Raw genomic sequence first — 21,661 nt, 5'->3', positions numbered from 1 at the left:
AGTAAACCCTAGTTTGCTGATCGCAGGTTTCATAATACAGAAATAACAACACTAAGTGGAAGTAGGTTATTACTAATATCTGGGGCCGAACCACTATAAATCCTAGTTTGTTTAGTTATTTGCATTCAACTTACAAATATTTATCGTTTTTGGTGACTCTGTGTCGTTGGCTAAATTTCCAGTCAATATTTTGGTGCTTTCATTGAGAGCTGAACTCAAGATCTTCAAAAAAATCAAATGGCAAAAACAACCAAGAAAGCGGGACAAAATTCTAGGAATATGCCAAATCAACCTCCTCCACAAGATGTAGCAGAAGATGAGCCACATGTGGAGTTGGATGTTGAAACCTTGCGAACAACTTTGATTGTATTGCAAGATGAATTAGCTAGTATGAGAGCTAATCAAGAGAATGTGGCTGAGACAATGGTGCTGCAGCAAAGGGAGAATGATCGGCAGCGCCGAGAACTGAATGAGCGACAAGCTGACATGGATCGTCGGCAGAGGGATGCCACTGCAACCTTGGAAGTGGCCATTCAATTGGCACGAGGACAGCCTGCACCTGCCTCCCAACCGGATCATCCACCCAGCACTCATCCTCAAGAAAATCCACATTCAAAGCATGCTTAGTATCACCATAATCCACCACAACCAAGGAATCCTCAAAGTCCAGTGCAACCTCCCACTGCTTAAGAGGATAGGCCAATCCAAGATCCTGAGCAGCAACCACCCTCTCGAGCTAGTCGAGATAACACCGAGCAGCAAAGGCAGAATAGGGTCGAGCAGCATCCCAGAAGCCCTAGATGCCAGATAGATGGAGAGAAAAACCCTCATAGCAGGGAGCAACATCCCTCGGGAAGCAAAAGACATGTGAATTCAAGCTTTGTGGTTAGAGGTCCCCCACGACATAGTAATGTCAGGGGACCTACCAACCAACACAGGACTCCTCCTGTTTATCGAGACATACCAGCAGGAAGAGAGGGAAACAATGCGAATAGCAGGTCGCACACTCACATGTTACAATTTAGAGATGGCCATGATTATAACAAGGCAGACTCTGGCAGGAGGAACGCTGGTCGACAGCAGGAAGAGAGAGGTGAATGACAAAATCCTCCACCGATGGAGAACCGAATGATAAGCCAAAACACTGGGGGCAGCCTAAACAGCCCAATGTCTTAAACGACTGGGTGCAAGTGAGCAAAGGCAAAAGGATGAAGACCTAAGAGATATACTCAATAATCAAAGGGAAAGGCACGACGAGTACTTCCCCCCAGCTTCGGTCACTCCAACAATACCAGATGCTATGCAAGCCCAAGTAGATGCCTTAAATTAGGTCGTGCAACAACTTGTTGGGAACAGAGCGTCCCATATAGAATTTGATCGGAGAAAGAGCACCCCATTCGTTCATAGAATTGATGTGGAAGAGACTCCAAGCAAATTCAAGATGCCAATTCTACCAAACTTCACAGGAGGGGAAGATCCTGTATCTCACATTAACAAGTTTGAGATACAGATGGACATCCAAAAGGTGTCGGATGATGCTCGGTGCAAGATTTTTCTTGCAACTTTATCTGAATCTGCTCAGGAATGGTATTTCAAGTTCCCTCCGGCCAGTATAGTTTCCTGGGAGATGTTCATAAAGGAGTTTTATAGACAGTTCTATGCTGGTCGAATACACCCAATAGAGGCCAATCAGCTGGTCAAGATTCGACAGAAGGAGGAAGAAACCCTAAAAGGGTATATCTAGTGATTCATACGAGCAGCTACTCAGGCCAAAACTGTTAGAGATGAGGGAGAGATGATGGCGCTCATGGTTGGAGTACGACGCCATTCTCCCCTCTGGAGTAGTTTACAAAAGAATGGAGTCAAGAGCACTTAGGAATTTCTGGATCGAGCTGACAAATATATCAAGCTCGAGGAGGCTATCGCTAACGAAGGGAAGTCTACTGTGGATGACCAGGGCAAGAAGGAAGACCCCACCAAAGCCGCCAATGGGTCTGGTAAACCCAACAGCAACGACAAAAATAATGGAAAAAATGGGGGAAAAAGGGTGAACAACGAGCCGGCAACGTCCGATAGCAAGCGCCCCAAACAGAATAGATACGAGCCAAGGTTCACCAATTACACTGCCCTGGTCGATAGCCAAGCTGAATTATATCAAGCCAGTCATACCATTGTTCCCTTTAGGCAGCCATCACTGATTAGAAAAGATATCTCCAAAAGGGACATGACCAAGTTTTGTCGTTTTCACAACGAATATGGCCATGACACCAACGAATGTAAATAGCTCAAGGATGAGATTGAGTTCCTTATACGACAAGGACATCTAAGGAGGTATGTACGAGCAGGTGGAGGTTCTCAGTAAGAGGCTCACGGAGGCAACGAGCAAGCACCTGTACGCCAATGCTCGCCTCCTTTATAGCCAGCTCCGGTCGCTGGTACATTGTTGACCATCTGCGGAGGACCACACATAGCAAGTGATAGTGGTAAGGCAAGGGAGAGATATGCCAGAACCTTACGTCACGATCAAGACATCTAAATGTTGAATGTCAAGGAACGAACTCTCGAAAAAGCTTGAACAAAGGAAGAGTTGATAACTTTCTTTGAGCTGGACGCTCAGCATGTTCGGTTTCCCCACTTAGATCCTCTTATCATAGATGTTCAAATCGCCAATATGATGGTAAAATGTGTGTTGGTAGATACAGGAAGCTCGGTCAATATTTTGTATAAATCTTCACTGGAAAGAATGAAATTATCAGTGCAAGATTTAGAGCCATGCAACCAAACCATCTATGGTTTTTGTGGCGAAGGACTCGCACCAACAAGGTCGATCAAACTCCCAGTCATAGCAAGAGCTACACCTGGGAACAGGACATTACTCGCTACTTTCATAGTAGTTGATTGTCCTATTATATTTTAATATAATGTTTGATTAATTAAATAAGTGTTACAAAAATGATTATTTAATCTAGTGGGGGAATGTTATATTATTTCATATAATATAATATTAGATTAAATAATGTGACAAAATGTGATTTGTCACACCTTGTAACATATTATTGAGAGTCACAAAATTGGACACATGTGTGTGCCCAAATGTGACATATTTTGGAGTTACAAATTTGTAACTCCCAAATATTACCCAATAATGTGTATATTATATGTTACACATTTTAGATTGGATTTCATAAAGCCATAATGAAATATGGCTGTTGGAGACATGTTTTTAACTCCCAATAGGTGTTTGGAGGTTACAAAATCATGTGGGAAAGGATTTGGGACGTTTTGGAACGATTTGGAAAAATGATATTTTTTGGCTGGAAAAAGGCTGTTGCCACGGCCTGGGGGACAGAGAGCAGTGGCTGCGGCCACAGGTGCATTTCAGGCCAACTTTTCAGTTTTTTCCAAATGTGTTGAATGGTTCTAAAAACCCAAATAACTCCCAAATATCAATTTTAATTCCATATTAATCCAATTAAACATTGGTAACAGCCATGGGAGTTGATGGAATTTGAAATGCAAAGGGTATCTCAAACTCTATAAATAGGAGCCTAATGCTCACTTGTATGACACACCATTTTCCATCCACAAAGCACTTGGCTGGAAAATACACCATAGAGGCTTGATAATTCTAGAGAGCTATTTCCTAGAGAGATCCCATAGTGCTTAGAGAATAGGAGGAAATAAGCTTTTGGACAAAGGTTTTTTAACCTTGTTCAAGTTGGTGATCCCCACTACTCTACACTTTGGTTGTGTGAGAGTTTGTTTTTTCATTGATCTTTTCATTATGTTGTTCTTCTTGTATTATTGGTGTATTGAGTTTGTAATCCTCTACTTCTATTTCTATTTACATATTCATTGGTATCTTTTGTTTTAGGGTTTTAGTTCTTATAATTCTCTTCCTTCTCTTATTTCTATTTACTTGTATTTTGAGCAATTGAGTTGTAATATTTATTTAATCAATTACCTTGTCTATTGTATTTTTTGCAGAGTTGTATTTTGGTTTTTCTACTTTTCCATTGAGCAATAACATATATTCTCTAACACCTTCTGCATATAATGCCATGATTGGAAGACCTATACTCGTCGGTCTGTGAACCGTAACTTCAGTCTGACATTTGGCCATGAAGTTTCTAATTGACACATGAGTTGGGTGCGTGTTGGGAAACCAGTGAGAAGCCAGAGAATGTTACAATTCCTCGATCACAAAAGCAAGAAGAGGCGGATCGAGGGATAGAGCTGAAAAAAGGTTACTGGTAGCAAATGAAATACATGCCCAATCAGGTGAACAAATCACCAAATAAGGTGTTGCCCAAAGTGAGGATAGGGACTTAGATCCTTGCTTTGGGGATTTTGAAGAAAATATTGGACTCGTGGAGGACCTCGAGGAGGTCCAGTTAGAAGAGAAAGATCCGACCAGAGTTGTGAAAGTCGATAAAAACTTAGAGACAACAACGAAAAACAAGTTGGTAAAGTTTTTGAAAAAACACCGGGAGGTCTTTGCCTGGTCACATAAAGATATGATTGGGATAGGCCCAGCGGTAATTAGTCATATCTTGAATGTAGACAAAAACTATCCACCTGTACAACAAAAAAGAAGACTGCTCGACAAAGATAGATCTAAAGCTCTAAAAGAAGAAGTTGAAAAGCTGAAGGAAAATTGATTCATCAAGGTAGCATTTTATCCATCTTGGGTCTCTAATCCCGTACTAGTTCCCAAGTCAAATGGTAAATGGAGGACGTGCGTGGATTTCACAAACCTTAATAAAGCTTGCCCAAAGGATTGTTTCCCACTTCCAAGAATTGACCAGCTGGTCGATGCTACATCATAACATGAAATTTTATCATTCATGGATGCGTACTCTGGTTATAATCAAATTAGTATGCATCCACCTGATGAAGATCACACTAGCTTTCGAACAGATACGAGACTTTACTGCTATAAAGTAATGCCCTTCGGTTTGAAAAATGCTGGTGCGACTTACCAGCGACTAGTCAACCATATGTTCAAAGAGCTGATCGGCAATAACATGGAAGTCTATGTCGACGATATGCTGGTCAAGTCGAGAAAGGTTGAGGAACACATCAAGGACCTACAAGAATGATTCAACATCTTGAACAAATATTAGATGAAGTTGAACCCTCTTAAGTGTTCCTTTGGTGTTGGATCAGGGAAATTTTTGGGATTCATAGTAAACTCACGAGGAATCGAAGCTAATCCTGAAAAAGTTCAAGCATTGATCGAGATGTAATCTTCTGCCAAAGTTAAAGATGTTCAAAGCCTAACCAGAAGAATTGTGGCCCTAAGTAGATTTATATCTAAGTCAACAAACAAGTGTGTTCCATTTTTTAATTTACTCATGTTATCCAGATTTCCGGATAGCGTTTAGATTGATGACCTCGGGGAAGCAGAATTATCGATGTCTTTCACGAAGGGTGACCAGAGCTCGCGGATGGACAGAAAGGCTTCGCCTCTCCTGTCTAGTATCCGGATTACTCTTCCAAACAAGCACAACACGGAAACTCGTCAACTCTCCCGGACTCCCGAAGGATACCCCTCGGGGAGGCCCCTTCCAGGAGAGGCTCTTCGAGTGGTCTCCGCGGAAACAGTTCCGTGCCCCGCACAGAACAAAACCGAACAGTCGAGTCCGGGAGAAGGCATATTTGGAATGATATCCGTCTGACACAGGATCCCGCCTGACACGCCCGTCAGGTCAAAGCCGCACACATCCCAGCACGCCTAAGGGTACCTTTTCGCCTACTGTTCCGCTGACAACTTGGAAAAGACGGCTGACTTTGTGTGTTCCCCATACTTTCACGTAAATATACCCACATAGAGTCTGGTAGCCATGCGACTATAGTAATTGTATCCCCTATTTATGGCTGGTGTAATTAAGACTCATGTACGTAGAGAAAAACCCTAATCCGAAACCCTAGCTATAAAGACTCCTTCCTTTTACAAGAAGGGAGAGAGAGAGATCAGATAGAAAAAGACTCTACAAAAATCTCTCTAGCTTCATCTTCTTTAAGAGAACCCGAGAGAAACATTGTGAGGGGGTGAAGTTCTTATGCACCAGCCATCTTACTGTAATCTTTTCCAAGTATAATAACATCGACTCGTGGACTAGGGCTTGTTAACGCCTGAACCACGTAAAAACACTGTTTGTTTAGTTACATTTCAGTATTTCTACGGTTCTTATCTTTTTATTATTCTGTTAGTTATTCGTTTCCGAAAAACTCGGTAAACATTTTGGTGCTTTCATTGAGAGCTGTAGGAAGTTGTTAGTCAGCTCTTTTTCTGTGTACGTTTTTTGTATTCACTTCGTACTAAAGAGATGGTGACTACGCGAAAATCCGCTGTTGACAAAAATGCTACGGTCAACCCCGATACCGTGATGGAAGATGTGGTGCAGAGCGAACCCTTAGACTACCGAGGTGAAGACCCGACATCCCGCCAGGATCAGGTCAGTACCGAAGATACAACATACTTAGAAGAAGAAGAAGAGTATGTCCAAGACGGTTATTACAAGGACGGCTGCTACTATGAGAAGGACCCAGAACTGGTCCAAGTAGCCGAAGAACTGGTGGCCACTAAGGCCAAGCTTGCTGAGCAGGAGCGCGTCTCCGAAAGAATGCAACGCATGATGGAACGCCTCCAAAGTAAGTTTGGAGATCTAGGCGACTCGGACGAGGATACCTCTGTTCGGGGTGGTGCTGATGCCCCCATGCCGGATCCAGCCGCTGCTGGACCATCCAAAGCCGCCCCTAACAAGGGCAAAGAAAAAGTTGGAGAGCCTGTGCGCGCTGACGCCCCTGCACCTCCTAAAGGCGTGAATCACCAGGCCGACTGCCCCCCCCGCGCGCAGAAGGTCTCTGGCGCTCCTAAGCCCAGACGCCCTTCAGCCCCAAGGGGGCACTCTGTGCCTAAAGGGCCCGGTGCTAAGGCACCCAGGCCTAGGGGAAGGAACAACCGCCCCAGTGATTCCGTCAATCAGGACGGTCGGGCTGCGAATTCGCACTCCGAAGATAGCTGGTCCACGGTGGACCTAAGAAGAAGGTTGGAGGCCAAGTATGAGAAGGCCAAAGGGGAAAAAGCCCGGCCCCGCGGAGATGACCTCCGAAATCATATTAATGACAAGCTCCGGGGACGTGACCTCCCGGAAAGTGATACGAAGAGGCTCGAGGAACAGATTGCTGCCTTGACCAAGCTGGTCCGGAAGCAAAGTGGGGCCCTGTCAGATTCTGAGGAGGAAGACCCGGAACCATGTATTAGGAGGATCGCGGAAACGTCCCTCCCGGATAACTTCAAAATGCCTCACATAGAATTATATGATGGGAGGACAGACCCGCGTACCCACCTAGCTAAATACAATAAAATGATGCAAGTGGCGCGCGTCAGTGAGGACGCCAAATGCATGTGCTTCTCACTCACCCTTACCAAGTCTGCGGAGGACTGGTGGAAAAGATTAGCTCCCGGATCAATCCACAGTTGGAAGGAGCTACAGTCCGCATTTAGGAGGCAGTTTATTGCTGCCCGCGACCACGACATGGAGGTTGGTTCCCTAACCAACATCAAACAGCAACCCACAGAGAACCTCAAAGCTTTCATTCAGAGAATGATGGAAGCTGCTGCAAAAACCAAGGTCAGCGATGACATGAAGCTGATCGCCCTTCAATCGGGCCTTACTGTCGGCTCCCTGCTATGGGGGGAAATGCAAAGGAGACGGGCAGAAACCCTGTCCGAATTCATGTCAAAAGCTCAGGGAATCATCAACCTTGAGGATGCCTACCAGCAAGCCTTTGGAGTTCCCCCAGCTCCAACCCCTTCCGTGACTGCGCCGAGCTTTGCTTCGCAAGCTCCCGCACCAGTCCTCACGCTTCCAGGAGCCCAATTCACTCCGAGTGTGTATGGGCCTTCAGCGTCTGCTCAGACGCCGGGTCAAACCCATTTCTCTGGGTATGGAGCGGTACAAACCGGATGTAGTATCGCTCCTAGCATGCCGCAGCCGCAAGCGGAAGCCCCGGAACGAAGTTTGAGCCAATCGCGGAGCAAGCGAAGCGGAAGAAACTCCAACCGGGGAGACCATTCAAAGAAACCCCGAAAGGATTATGAGCCCAAGTTCACGGAATATACCAGTTTGATAGACTCGCGAGAGAATGTCTATCGGGCGACCTGTAATATGGTCAACTACAGGAAGCCCCCGAAAGTGTCTCACGGAGGAAGGCGTCCGCGAGACTCCAATAAGAGGTGTGAGTTCCACGGAGACGTGGGGCACACCACGAATGAGTGCCTTCAGCTGAAGGATGAGATCGAGTCCCTGGCAAGAGCGGGACACCTCGGTCAGTGGGTGAGAATACCCATAATCTATCCCGGACAGGGGGTAGTTCACGGAGCTGCATATTCACCGGGACAGAGGGGGGCCGTTAGCGCTCCTGGAGCCGGTCACCCCCAAGCTCCCGGGTCTCAGTTCCCAGCACTTCCTCCTCCACCTGCTCCGGCGCCCATTGCCTTGTTGGCTCCAGGGCCAGGCAACCCATATCCGCCCGGCCTTGCTCCGCCACCCGTTGACGGACACGTCGCCACCATTTCCGGAGGACCACACCTTGCCGGAAGCACCCGCAATTCCCAGAAGAGGTACTTGAAGGAGTTAGAGCACGCCGAGGAGATGTGCGCCTTGGTCCAATCACCTGCTCAACGTCCCCGAATGATGGATCTTCCCATCACCTTCACGGAGGACGATGCTCGACATGTGCACTTCCCCCACAACGATCCCCTCGTGGTGGAAGCCCAGATTGCCAATAAGAAGGTCTCACGGGTCTTGATCGATGACGGAAGCTCCGTGAACATCCTCTTCAAAGCGGCCTTCCACGCGATCGGACTGACCGAGACGGACCTGGCCCCATGCCCCATCCAGCTTCAAGGTTTCAATGGGGACGCACTCATGCCATTAGGCAAAATTCAACTTCCGGTCACCCTCAGAGGAGAAAGCGACGCTTGTGCCTTCAAGCATAGCACATTCGTGGTGGTCGACTGCCCCACGGCGTATAATGCCATCTTAGGCCGACCGGTCCTGATCGATTGTGGAGCCATAACCTCGATACGTCACTTATGCTTGAAGTTTCCCTGCGACGATGGGCGTATTGGCACCCTCCGAGGAGACCAGAGAAGTGCACGGAGCTGTTATAACGTCTCCGTCCGAGCTGTCTACACGGTCCGAGAGACGTTTGCTGCCATTCCTTTGGCGGAAGTATTGCCAGAAACTAGGGATGCTCAGGAGGCATACTTTGACGAACTCGACCCAAGAGTGGGAATCGAGAAAGCAATAGAGCCGATGGAGGAAGTCGAAGAGGTGATCCTCAATCCGGGAGAACCCACCAAGGTCATTCAGGTGGGAAAAAACCTGCCGTCGGCCGTTCGAGATAAGATCGTGGCCACTGTGAAGGATAATCAGGATATCCTGGCATGGTGCCACGCTGATATGACGGGGATTAATCCCAATGTTGCGTGCCACGCACTCAACGTAGACCCAGCTGCAACTCCAATTCGCCAAAAGAGGAGGCCGCTGGACCCAGTGAGAGCCGAAGCCGTCAAAGCTGAAGTGGACAAATTGATGTCCATAGGCTTTCTCCAGGAGTCGCACTATCCCGTGTGGTTGGCCAACCCAGTTCTGGTCCCGAAACCCGATGGGTCCTGGAGAATGTGCATTGACTTCACGGACCTAAACAAGGCCTGCCCGAAAGATTGTTTCCCTCTCCCGCGAATCGATCAGATGGTGGACGCTACTTCCGGGTACGAACTCTTATCCTTCATGGATGCGTACTCCGGATACAACCAGATCAAGATGCATGTCGCGGACCAGGAACACACCAGCTTCCTCACGGATAAGGGTGTCTACTGTTACGTGGTCATGCCTTTCGGTTTGAAGAATGCTGGGGCGACTTACCAGCGTCTGGTAAACAGAATGTTCAAGGACCAACTGGGGAGGAACATGGAGGTGTACGTGGACGACATGTTGGTAAAGTCCAAGACCTCCGGGGACCACAGTAACGACCTTGAGGAAGCTTTCGCCGTGATCCGAAAGTACGGAATGAAACTAAATCCAAAGAAATGTACTTTCGGGGTCTCGTCTGGGAAGTTCCTCGGTTTTATTGTCAGCTCCCGCGGCGTGGAAGCCAACCCTGAGAAAATAAAGGCGTTCATAGATATGCCTTCCCCCCGGAAGCATAAGGATGTTCAAAGCGTCACCGGAAGGATAGCTGCTCTCAGTCGCTTCGTATCCAAGGCCACTGACAAGTGTATCCCCTTCTTCAATGTTCTGCGAGGGAACAAGAAGTTCGAGTGGACCCCCGAGTGCGAAGCGGCCTTCCAACACCTCAAAGAACATCTAACCCGAGCCCCCATTCTGTCCAAGCCGGTCGAAGGAGAGGCGTTGTTCTTATACCTAGCTGTGACTGAGCACGCAGTAAGTGCCGCTCTCGTCCGGGAAGATGGCCGTATCCAACTCTCTGTGTATTACGTAAGCAAGAGGTTATTGGACGCCGAGTCCAGATATTCGATGATCGAGAAACTCTCCCTCTGCTTGCTGATCGCTTCACGGAAGCTGAGGCCATATTTCCAGGCGCACACCATCAAAGTACTCACCAACCACCCTCTCCGACAAGTCCTGCAGAAGCCCGAGTCTTCTGGCAGATTGCTTAAGTGGGCCATGGAACTAAGCCAGTTCGACGTCCACTACCAACCGCGTGTTTCCATAAAAGGTCAAGCTCTCGCGGACTTTATTGTGGAGTGCTCGGGAATGAATGACCTCCCAGAATATCCTGTCCCGGAACTTCCCACCTGGAAGGTCTACGTAGACGGAGCCTCAAATGAAAAAGGAGCTGGAGCGGGGGTTATCCTAATATCTCCCCAAGGGCATCAGCTCCAGAGCGCCATCCGTTTCGCATTCCCAGCATCCAACAACGAGGCAGAACACGAAGCCATGTTAGCTGGGTTACGACTGGCCAGAGAAGTCGGAGCCCAAAAAATCGAAGTGTACAGCGACTCCCTACTTGTGGTAAACCAAATATCCGGGGAATACCAGACGAAAGGCGAAAGGATGGCTGCCTACGTGTCTCTCTCCCGCGACCTACTGCAGCATTTCAAAGGCTACAACATCCGCCAGGTCCCCCGGGACCAGAACTCACTTGCGGACACGCTGGCCAAGCTTGCAACGGACCCGGAGATTGAACAGTATGGCTTAGTCCCCATCGGGCACTTAGAAGCCCCCAGTACTGAGACGCGAAGGATAAACGCCATCATCGACCATTCCCACTCCTGGATAGGACCCATCCTCAGATTTCTCACCACCGGAGAACTCCCCACCGATAAAGCTGACGCAAGGAAGCTCCAATATCAAGCTCCCCGCTACGTGGTTATGGATGGAAAGCTTTACCGCAGGGGGTTGTCCATACCCTTCCTTAGGTGTGTTGCCGGAACCGAAGTCAGCACCATCATCCATGAGATTCACGGAGGCTTCTGTGGCGATCATACCTCCGGGCTGAGCCTCTCCAAAAAAATCCTTCGACAAGGATACTTCTGGCCCACCATGAAGAAGGATTGTGTGGATTATGTCAGGAAGTGTGAGCAGTGCCAGAGGTACGCCAAGGTTCTGCGAGCGCCGCCTACGGAAATTACCCTTATGACCAGCCCCTGGCCGTTCGCCGTTTGGGGCATTGACCTAGTAGGTTCCCTCCCCACTGGAAAGGGTGGAGTGAAGTACGCCATAGTCGCGGTAGACTACTTCACCAAATGGGCTGAAGCTGAACCTATGAACACGGTCACATCTAAAAAAGCACTGGATTTTGTCATCAGGAATATAGTGTGTCGTTTTGGGCTTCCGCGGAAAATTGTGTCCGACAACGGAAAGCAGTTTGACAGTGAACACTTCACGAACTTCTGTGCTTCGCATGGAATTATCAAAAGCTTTTCCGCAGTCGCCAGACCCCAGGCTAATGGACAAGTGGAAGCTGTAAACAAAATATTAAAGACCACGTTGAAGAAAAAACTCCAAGCATGCAAGGCTCACTGGCCGGAAGAACTTCCGCGAGTACTTTGGGCTTATCGCACGACAGAGAGAACTTCGACGGGGCACACGCCTTATTCCATGACCTTCGGTTGCGAGGCCGTCATCCCAGTAGAAACTATGATCCCCTCTCACAGGCAAGACACCTACGATCCTACCCGGAACCATGCCCTCCTCCAGGAGTCCTTAGACATGATCGAAGAGCTCCGGGAGCAGTCGCAGGTCCAACTAAAAATGTACCAAGGCAAGATAGCCCGACACTTTAACACGAGAGTCCAGAGCCGTGCATTCGAAGTTGGGGACCTTGTCCTACGGAGAGTATTTCCTGCTACGCAGGATCCGGGAGTAGGAGTCCTCGGACCCAACTGGGAAGGCCCCTACGAAGTCCAAGAAAAAGTGGGCCATGGGACGTATCACTTAAAGAGACTCGACGGATCTAAAGTCCCGCGCGCCTGGAACGCGGAGCACCTCCGCCGTTACTACCAGTAGGCCCCGGACCATCCAGTCGGAAGTCCTTGGTGAAAATAACAAAAGTGAAAAATGTGGAAATAATCCTCCCTGTTGTAAAACTAACGCCTAGCAGGCTATTTTAACGAAACACGGAGGGATTCACTCCGCTTTTACCGCACTTTTTATCCCTATGTTCAAAGCTGCGTTTTAACAAGTGACCACGCGGTCCGGAGACGTCCGGACCCCACGCTCACTTGGGGGGTATACATGGCTAAGGCTTAGCTATACGCCCCTTGAACAAAACGTACACAGAACACCACTTATGTGCTAGCATTGTGTTTGAAGTTTTTAAATTGTTTTGCTCTAATTGTTAAGCTTAGGTTTATTTGTTGCCATGAACATGCTTGCATTACGTGTCATATGTGCATTATGTGCTTAAGTGAAAATTGCCACAGAAATGCCTGCCATTATGTATCATGAGAATTATCTCTTGTGTAGCCCAGCAATGGACAGGACTGGGGGTTGAGGCACGTTCATAGAGCTACGCCAAAACACCCCCAGCTCCTTGACAAGTCCTTTGCAGAATTCTCCGCGAGCTCTGTAGAGCTTTGCTTCGCAAGCTCCAGCTCCGGGTCCCGTAAGACAAAAAGATGGCAAGATCCGCGAGCGCTGAAGAGCTTTGCTTCGCAAACTCCAGCTCCGGGTCCCGCAAGACAAAAGATGGCAAGATCCGCGAGCGCTGAAGAGCTTTGCTTTGCAAGCTCCAGCTCCGGGTCCCGCAAGACAAAAGATGGCAAGATCCGCGAGCGCTGAAAAGCTTTGCTTCGCATGCTCCAGCTCCGGATCCCACAAGGCAAAAGATGGCAAGATCCGCGAGCGCTCTAAAGCTCTGCTTCGCGCGGATCTAGCCTCGCAGGGCTCCATGCCAGGTCCCTGAAGCCAGCCACCATGAGGTTCGCAACAACAGTTAGTTTTGCTTCGCAAAGATCTAACCTTAAATCTAGCGACGCTCACCAAAAGAACTCCCGTTCCAAACAATAGAACGACTCACCTTAGCAATCCCAGCGAACAGTATAACTACAAGTCCCGGGATTGGCTATTTGCCTCAGGAAAGATAAAGTACGGTGAAAGGAGCCTGGCCGTTGGAACCAGAAAACCTTCGTAGCCTAGAAACTACGTGGGGAGAGACATCATCCGTTAAAGCTTCAACTGGGAAGTGCATAAGTCTTGGCCGTTGGAACCAAAACCCCATACGCCCCTACAACAGTTTCTACCGTATAAATGTCTACCCTAAGCGCAAAGATAAATAAAGAACTCGGCAGAAAAAGAAAGGAGAATGCTATGATTATGGCAAAATTGTCCGCAATGAAAAACTCAAAATGAAAAACAATTAAAGATAAAACCCCTTCAAGCATTGGGGGTAACTACAGCGTCCACGACCACAGCTTCGGAGGCATCTGTTTCAGCTGAGGCTGGCGGAGTCGGCTCATTGGAAGGAGGGATTTGGTCATGAGAAGGTTCAGAGGTCCCCGCCTCTCCGGGATCTCCCGCCTCAGGAGCTTCAGCACGTTCGTCAATGTTATAAGTTTGGACGTACGCCTCTGGGCCCTGATCCCACACGAGTAGCTTCTCCCTCATGGCTTCGGCATCATCTCCCAGATAGCCTAACACCTCCGGGTTCACTTTCCAGAGTTGATGCATGAGGACCACATGCGATATATTAATAGTTCTGTTCAGTATCACCTCAGCATCCTCCTTCTCCTTCAACCGCTCCGCCTCGGAGGTTGCCAGCTGTTCTTCCGCGACAGTTAGTTGGGCCCTCAATTTTTCCATTTCGGCCTTGGAGGCATCCCGCTCCCCCTTAAGAGAATCAATCGCCTTGCGCTGCTCCCTATTTTGGTTCAGCACGGATTGCTTCTCGGTCACATGCCCCCTGGCAGTGAATTGCAAAGCCCCAATCTCTTTATCCTTCTCGGCGAGCCCCAACTGAAGCATAGACACGAGATCCCTGCTCCTCTTATGAAGTTGCTCCTCGTCGTGCAGCTTACTCTGAAGAGTGGAATATTCCTCTTGCCGCTTAAGGAGGGGATCGTTCTTTGATTGCAAGCGGGCTTCCAGGGTATCTTTCTCCACCTTGGCTTGGGACAGCTCTTCCCGGAGCTTGGAGTTTTCGGTCTTAATTCCATCCGACCGCTGTCTAAACTCATTCTCTGCCTTGGCCCGGTACTCTTGATATTTGGCAAGATATTTCTTCTCCGCCTCTTCTTCTGCCGTGCGCCGGGCCTGATCAATCTTCTCCGAAGCCCCCAAGGCCTGTTGGGTCAGTTTCTGTTTCTCCGCTTCCAAGGCCTGGCGAGCCAGTTGGCTCTCCTCCAGCTGAACCAGAGCTGCACCAACCTCCCGGAACGAGCGTTCCGCGATCATAGAGGCCTGCAAGGAAAGATAACAGAGTGAGCTAAAGCAGGACCAAAAGACAGGTGGTCCCAAAAAAAAAAAAAAAAAAAAAAAAAAAAAACTACAACTGACGGCTTACCCCGGACAGTTGCTGCTTCACAGCGTGTGTCAGCAACAGCGGATCCTTGCTGCTGCTGATGGCCCATTTCTCAGAATTGAGCTCGCATAAGCTCAGGGCCATATCCTCCATCATCTCAGCTCCGAACGGCGCCAATGCACGTCCGAGCCTAGGCACCAGCCTCTTCTCCAAGGCTGGACCATCCAGAACCGCTCCGGCCGGGTGAGGAGATCTCACCCCCTCGGCCAGCTCAGCCCTCTTCACGGCAGACAAGTTATCTGCCCTTCCCTGAGTAACGGCCTTCTCCGCCTCTAGCCGCCTCTTCAAAAAACTATCGGCCCGTCTTACACCCTCCAGGAAGGCAGCGGGAAAACTGGTCGGCTTCCGCGGAAAGTGGAACTTCAGGCCAGGCAGGGGAAGATTGGTTGTCTGAGAAGACGGAGACCCCGGAAGGGTGGCCCCCCTTTGGGCTGGAGGAGGAGGCAGCCGAGGTATTAAGGCCCCGGTCTGTTGCTTTTGCTGCTGCGATAGCAGAAGTAATTGCCCTTGTTGCTGCTGCTGGTTTGGATGTTGCTGTTGCTGCTGCTGCAGCGTTGGTGATTGTGTCTCTTGTTCCTGTTGCTGCTGTTGTTTCAGTTGTGATTGCTGTCGTTGCTGTTGTTGTTGCCTTCGACCGGGAGAAGAGTGTCTAAGGCGTTTTGTTCTTTGCACCCTCAGCATCTTCTCCGGGACGCTTGCTCACCCCTGTTGTCCTCACGGGGAACACAAGCCCTTCCCCGTCGCTACTGCTACTCGAGACCATCATAGTCTCGGAAGGCCCTTCAGCAGGGGACTTCTCTACCCTCGGAGACGCTTGCGCCTCGCCGCTTGTCTTCTTGGGGGAAGCAGCCTTACCTCCCCTACCAGCCTTGGTCTTCCTTCCTTTTCCCGTGGGCGGGTCTTGGCTGGTGGCAGCCTTCTTAATAAGCAAAGTAACCCTCCCCAACATCTTGGCTTCGGGATACTCTGCAAGAAACGTACAAAGCAAGGTTAACGAACCAACAAGAAATGAGAAAGAAGATAAGCGGAAGACAAGACAATCAGCAACATAAAAGTACAAGCAAGCCCGCCAGCAGGGAACAAAAAACAAGGAAAAGAAAAGTTTGAAAGGGACGACCATGCACGAGAAACGTGGATGGCCTTCCCCGAGCAAAACAAAACATCGCTTCCTGCTCCAGGAAGCTCCCGTACTCCTTGAAGTCCGGGAAGAACATGCTGAGAGAAGAAGGGTCAACCATGATGACACCTTCTGGCAGACTACCATCACTCAGACACCAGAGGAGCTCATCTACCCTATCACAGTACCTGTCGAAAGGTATCCTACGCGGATCTAGCCTAAGGAAACGAGGATCAAACCCCATCTGAGAGGTTTGGGAAACTTCAGACAGGCTGGGGGTGTGGATCAATCGAAAACTAGTCTTACCTCTCCCGGAGGAACTAGCCCCCGGAGCCCCTTCGTTAGGGTAAGCCGCGGCGTGGCGAGCCTCGATCTCCTCTCCCTCCGGCTGGGGGTCGGGGAACCTCTCCGCCCAACTAGGAGATAGAGTATTTTCGTCCCGAGCGGCTTGGGTGATCACCTTAGACAGCTCCAGGGCAATCTGCTCCCGGATGTCAGCCGACACCTGAGTCTGCCCCCTACCACTTACTGGCTCGATATTTTGGAAGGAGGCGAGTAACCCATACTCCCTCAACGATTCGGAGGTCACAAGTCCCTCCACTCTCAACTCTTCCTCAGAAAGCCCTTCGTAGAACTTGGACCTCCTTATCATCTCCGCGCAGCGAGGTGTCCGCGGAACGACTTCTGCAAAAATCAAATACAAGCGTTAGAGATCCTCCCAAAAGGCAAATCAAACACAAAGAAACAAAGTTGAAAAGGAAAAGAGGAAACACTTACCAGGGATTTTGAAGTCCAAAGATAGAGCTGGCACCCTCTTCAGCGGGAAGCCAGTCGTCAGGAACCAGTATTCCCGGAGGTCTGGAACCCTCGCGGTATGACAAGTGGGGCACATCACATCCGGGTGCCTTTCGAGCCTGTAAAACCCCACCTTGTCTGAGTGACCCCTCATAGGCTGAGACTTCAACCCATAAAAGTACAGCACCTCCTCCGGGGTAGGAGCTTCCAGTCTCCGGGACTTGCAAAAGATGAACCACCCCGCTAAGAGCTTGTAGCTGGGAGGAATTAACTGGAAGGGGGCAATCCCCGCCTTCACACAGAAATTGGCGAAGTAACCCCTTAGGGGCAAGTGCGCTCCGCACACTATGTGTGCCCAGCTCCAGGCACCAAAGCCCTCGTGGCTCTGGCTAGCTGACTCGCCCAGCACCGACAGACGGTGCCACATCAGACCTGGGATGTTCTTCAGGCCTGCCTCAGAGGAATACAGCTCCAGCATGCCATAATTCCTGAAAAGGTTCGGTTTTTGGTCCATCTCCCAGATGGAACTATTGGAAGTTGGTGGGCTAGCCGCGACCGCTTTCGCCTTTCCTTTCCCCTTTCCACCAGCGATAGGAGAGCCCTTCTCTTGGGCAGATTCAGCCTCCCCCGCAGCAAGGAGTTGTTCCTTCGAGATGTTCGTCACTGGACAAAAGAAAAGAAAGAAGAAAACACTCTAAGCAGTCAGCACCCTTGTCATACCCTAGTGGTATCAAAGGCGTCGGGGAGACCCTCCCCGAAATCTGCTTGGAGAGGCTCCCACCGAGCTTGCCGAGGGATTGGCACCATGCCACCCGAAGGACAGCAAGGAACCAGACTCAGACCCCGAGCCTAAGCCCACCAAAAGAAGTGTTTTTCCAGAGAAAGACACCCTAAAGGCGTTCATGCTTATGCCCTAAAACAACAAAACAAGGGACGACTTTCCAAACGCAAATCGCCAAAACACGCAGAAAAGGCTACTTATCGACTCACAATCAATCACATGCCTACCAAAGCCCTATTCACACATGCACATAAGCAATAATGGCAGAAACCTCTACTCTAACAACTACCAACAACCTAAGGTTTGGGAGGAAAGAGCAAAGTAGAAATACTTACTGATATTCGGGTAGGTGGAGGTTGAAGGAGTAACTGGATCACTGCACAGCACGATCGCGAGAAGTAAAAGCTGCAAAGATGAACAGCGATTCAAACCAGGAACTTCGGGGAATAAACCCACTGCCAAATCAAAAAGAAAAGTTTTCAGATACTTACCAAAAGAAATGGCAAGTTCGGAAGAACGTAAGATGGGAAGCCTGAGAGTTCGAAGGTTTGGAAATCTGAAAATCCTAAAGATGGAGAATCTGAAAGCGTAAAGAAGAAGAAAGGTCCTTTCCCTCGTTTTTATAGCAGGGAAGAAGCCGTTTCGAATTCCTCGAGTGGACGATCCCGATCTTCCCATTCCATGTGCGTCAGATCCAACGGCTGGAGAGGAAGCGACGATCCTATTTATGACTCCTCGGATGGGAATAAAGTATTTATTTCCCATCATTACACCACCTCGGGCCCTGAGTACCATTAAAAACCGTCAAATAGTCAGATGACTGACGCACGCATCCTCAACCAGTCGCCTCACGCGCACGTCTTGGTCGCAGAACCATTCCCAGAATGACACGTGATCCTTGCCGCACTTGAGTACTTGATCTCAAACAGAAGAAATTCCTTTTTCTCTTTCATACTAATACTCAGGCGGGAAAAAGGAACCCTTCCGGGAACACAGAAGGTGCCCCCTCGCCTAATCTAAGAAACCGATTGAACAAGCTCCCGGATCTCTCAAAGCTCCGCGACCTTGGGGGGTAAATGTTATCCAGATTTCTGGATAGCATTTAGATTGATGACCTCGGGGAAGCAGAATTATCGATGTCTTTCACGAAGGGTGACCAGAGCTCGCGGATGGACAGAAAGGCTTCGCCTCTCCTGTCTAGTATCCGGATTACTCTTCCAAACAAGCACAACACGGAAACTCGTCAACTCTCCCGGACTCCCGAAGGATACCCCTCGGGGAGGCCCCTTCCAGGAGAGGCTCTTCGAGTGGTCTCCGCGGAAACAGTTCCGTGCCCCGCACAGAACAAAACCGAACAGTCGAGTCCGGGAGAAGGCATATTTGGAATGATATCCGTCTGACACAGGATCCCGCCTGACACGCCCGTCAGGTCAAAGCCGCACACATCCCAGCACGCCTAAGGGTACCTTTTCGCCTACTGTTCCGCTGACAACTTGGAAAAGACGGCTGACTTTGTGTGTTCCCCATACTTTCACGTAAATATACCCACATAGAGTCTGGTAGCCATGCGACTATAGTAATTGTATCCCCTATTTATGGCTGGTGTAATTAAGACTCATGTACGTAGAGAAAAACCCTAATCCGAAACCCTAGCTATAAAGACTCCTTCCTTTTACAAGAAGGGAGAGAGAGAGATCAGATAGAAAAAGACTCTACAAAAATCTCTCTAGCTTCATCTTCTTTAAGAGAACCCGAGAGAAACATTGTGAGGGGGTGAAGTTCTTATGCACCAGCCATCTTACTGTAATCTTTTCCAAGTATAATAACATCGACTCGTGGACTAGGGCTTGTTAACGCCTGAACCACGTAAAAACACTGTTTGTTTAGTTACATTTCAGTATTTCTACGGTTCTTATCTTTTTATTATTCTGTTAGTTATTCGTTTCCGAAAAACTCGGTAAACAACTCAGAGGCAACAAAAAGTTTGAGTGGACAGAGGAGTGCAAACAGGCATTTCAGGCGCTAAAATCCCACATGTCGCAACCACCAATTTTGTCCAAGCCGATCGAAGGGGAAACTTTGTACATCTACTTAGCAATAATAGAGTACGTTGCTAGTGCTATTTTAATCAGAGAGGAAGACAACATTCAAAAAGCAGTATACTACGTAAGCAAGAGGCTAGTGGGAGCAAAACTACGATATCCGCCCATAGAGAAATTCACTTATTGCTTGATTCTGGCATCTAGAAAGTTGCGACCCTACTTTCAAGCTCACCCCATCATAGTACTCACCGACCAGCCACTACGACAAGTATTACAAAAACCAGAAGTTGCTGGTTAGTTATTAAAATGGGTAGTCGAATTAGGGTAGTTCAAAATTTCCTATGCACCACGAGCAGCTATAAAGGGACAAGCCCTAGCGAATTTCGTTGTGGAATTCACTGGACTCCCTATCAGCGAACCGATGGTCAAAATCAATCCCCTTCCTGGAAACTATTCATAGACAGATCTTCCAACGAGCACAACGCAGGGACAGGGTTGATTGTAATCACACCCGAGGGACATCGGTTTCATTGTGTGTTTAGATTCAACTTTTCGGCTTCCAACAATGAAGCCAAGTACGAGGCTCTGCTCATAGGATAAAGACTAGCTAAGGATATGGATATAAAGTCACTATACGTATATAGTGACTCTCAGCTAGTAGTTAATCAAATTATGGGAGAATATCAGGCTGGGGGATTCAAGATGGTGGCTTATTTGAATAAAGCAAAGGACTTATTGGCATAGTTTGAGAAGTATACTCTCTAGCAAGTACCTCACGATCAGAATTCAAATGTTGATGCCTTAGCCACGTTAGTAGCGCTAAAGATGTTGATGCCTTGAGCATAGTACCAGCCGAACATTTGTTGACACCGAGCATTCAATTGAAAGAATCCTCGCTAATGATACAAACATCAGACACATGGATGATGCCCATCATCAAATATCTCGAACAAGGAGTATTACCAGTAGAAAGGAACAAGGTGAGGATGCTTCAAAGACCTTAGCTTGATTTATTTTGGTTGATGGAATCTTGTATAGATGAGGATACTCAATGCCTTTACTACGGTGTGTCTCTAGGAAAAAAAAGCTAAGAGCTTGATGCAACAAGTGCATGAAGGTTTCTGTGGAAATCACGCCGAGGGGCAAATTTGTCAAAAAAGATTCTACGACAAGGATATTTCTGGCCTACCATGATCGAGGATTCTATGGAATTTGTTAAAAAGTGTGACAAGTGCCAAAGATTCTCCAAGATACCATGAGCAGCCCCAAATGAGCTCAAACAGATGCAAAGCCCATGGCTGTTCGCAGTTTGGGGGATTGATCTGATCGGATCTTTACCTACAGGGAAAGGGAATGTCAAGTATGCAATAGTTGTTATTGACTACTTTATTAAGTGGGTCGAAGCTGACCCACTCGCAACAATCATGACCAAGAAAGTACTGGATTTTGTCGTCGAAAATATTATATGTCGGTATGGGTTACCGAGGAAAATTGTCTCAAATAATGGCACACAATTTGACAGTGATCTTTTCACTGACTTATGTGAATAGCATGGTATTACAAAGATTTTTTCATCAGTTGCTCATCCACAAGCTAACAGATAGGTTGAAGCCATTAATAAAACTCTAAAGGACACACTGAAGAAAAGGCTCGAAGAAGCAAAGGGGGAGTGGCCAGAACAATTGCTAGAAGTACTCTGGTCGTATAGAACATCTCACCGAATAGCAACAGGCCATACACTATTTTCCTTGGCCTATGGATATGAGGCCATGTTGCCTATTGAGTTAGATCCCCCATCACATAGAAGGCTAACATATGATTAGAGCATGAATAACCAGTTATTAATGGAGTCTTTGGACTTGGTCA

The sequence above is a fragment of the Humulus lupulus genome, chromosome 2 (genome assembly GCF_963169125.1).
Source record: "Humulus lupulus chromosome 2, drHumLupu1.1, whole genome shotgun sequence".
Classification (NCBI taxonomy): Eukaryota; Viridiplantae; Streptophyta; class Magnoliopsida; order Rosales; family Cannabaceae; genus Humulus; species Humulus lupulus.
The sequence above is the reverse complement of the archived record's forward strand: the minus strand, read 5'-3'. Positions refer to the sequence as shown.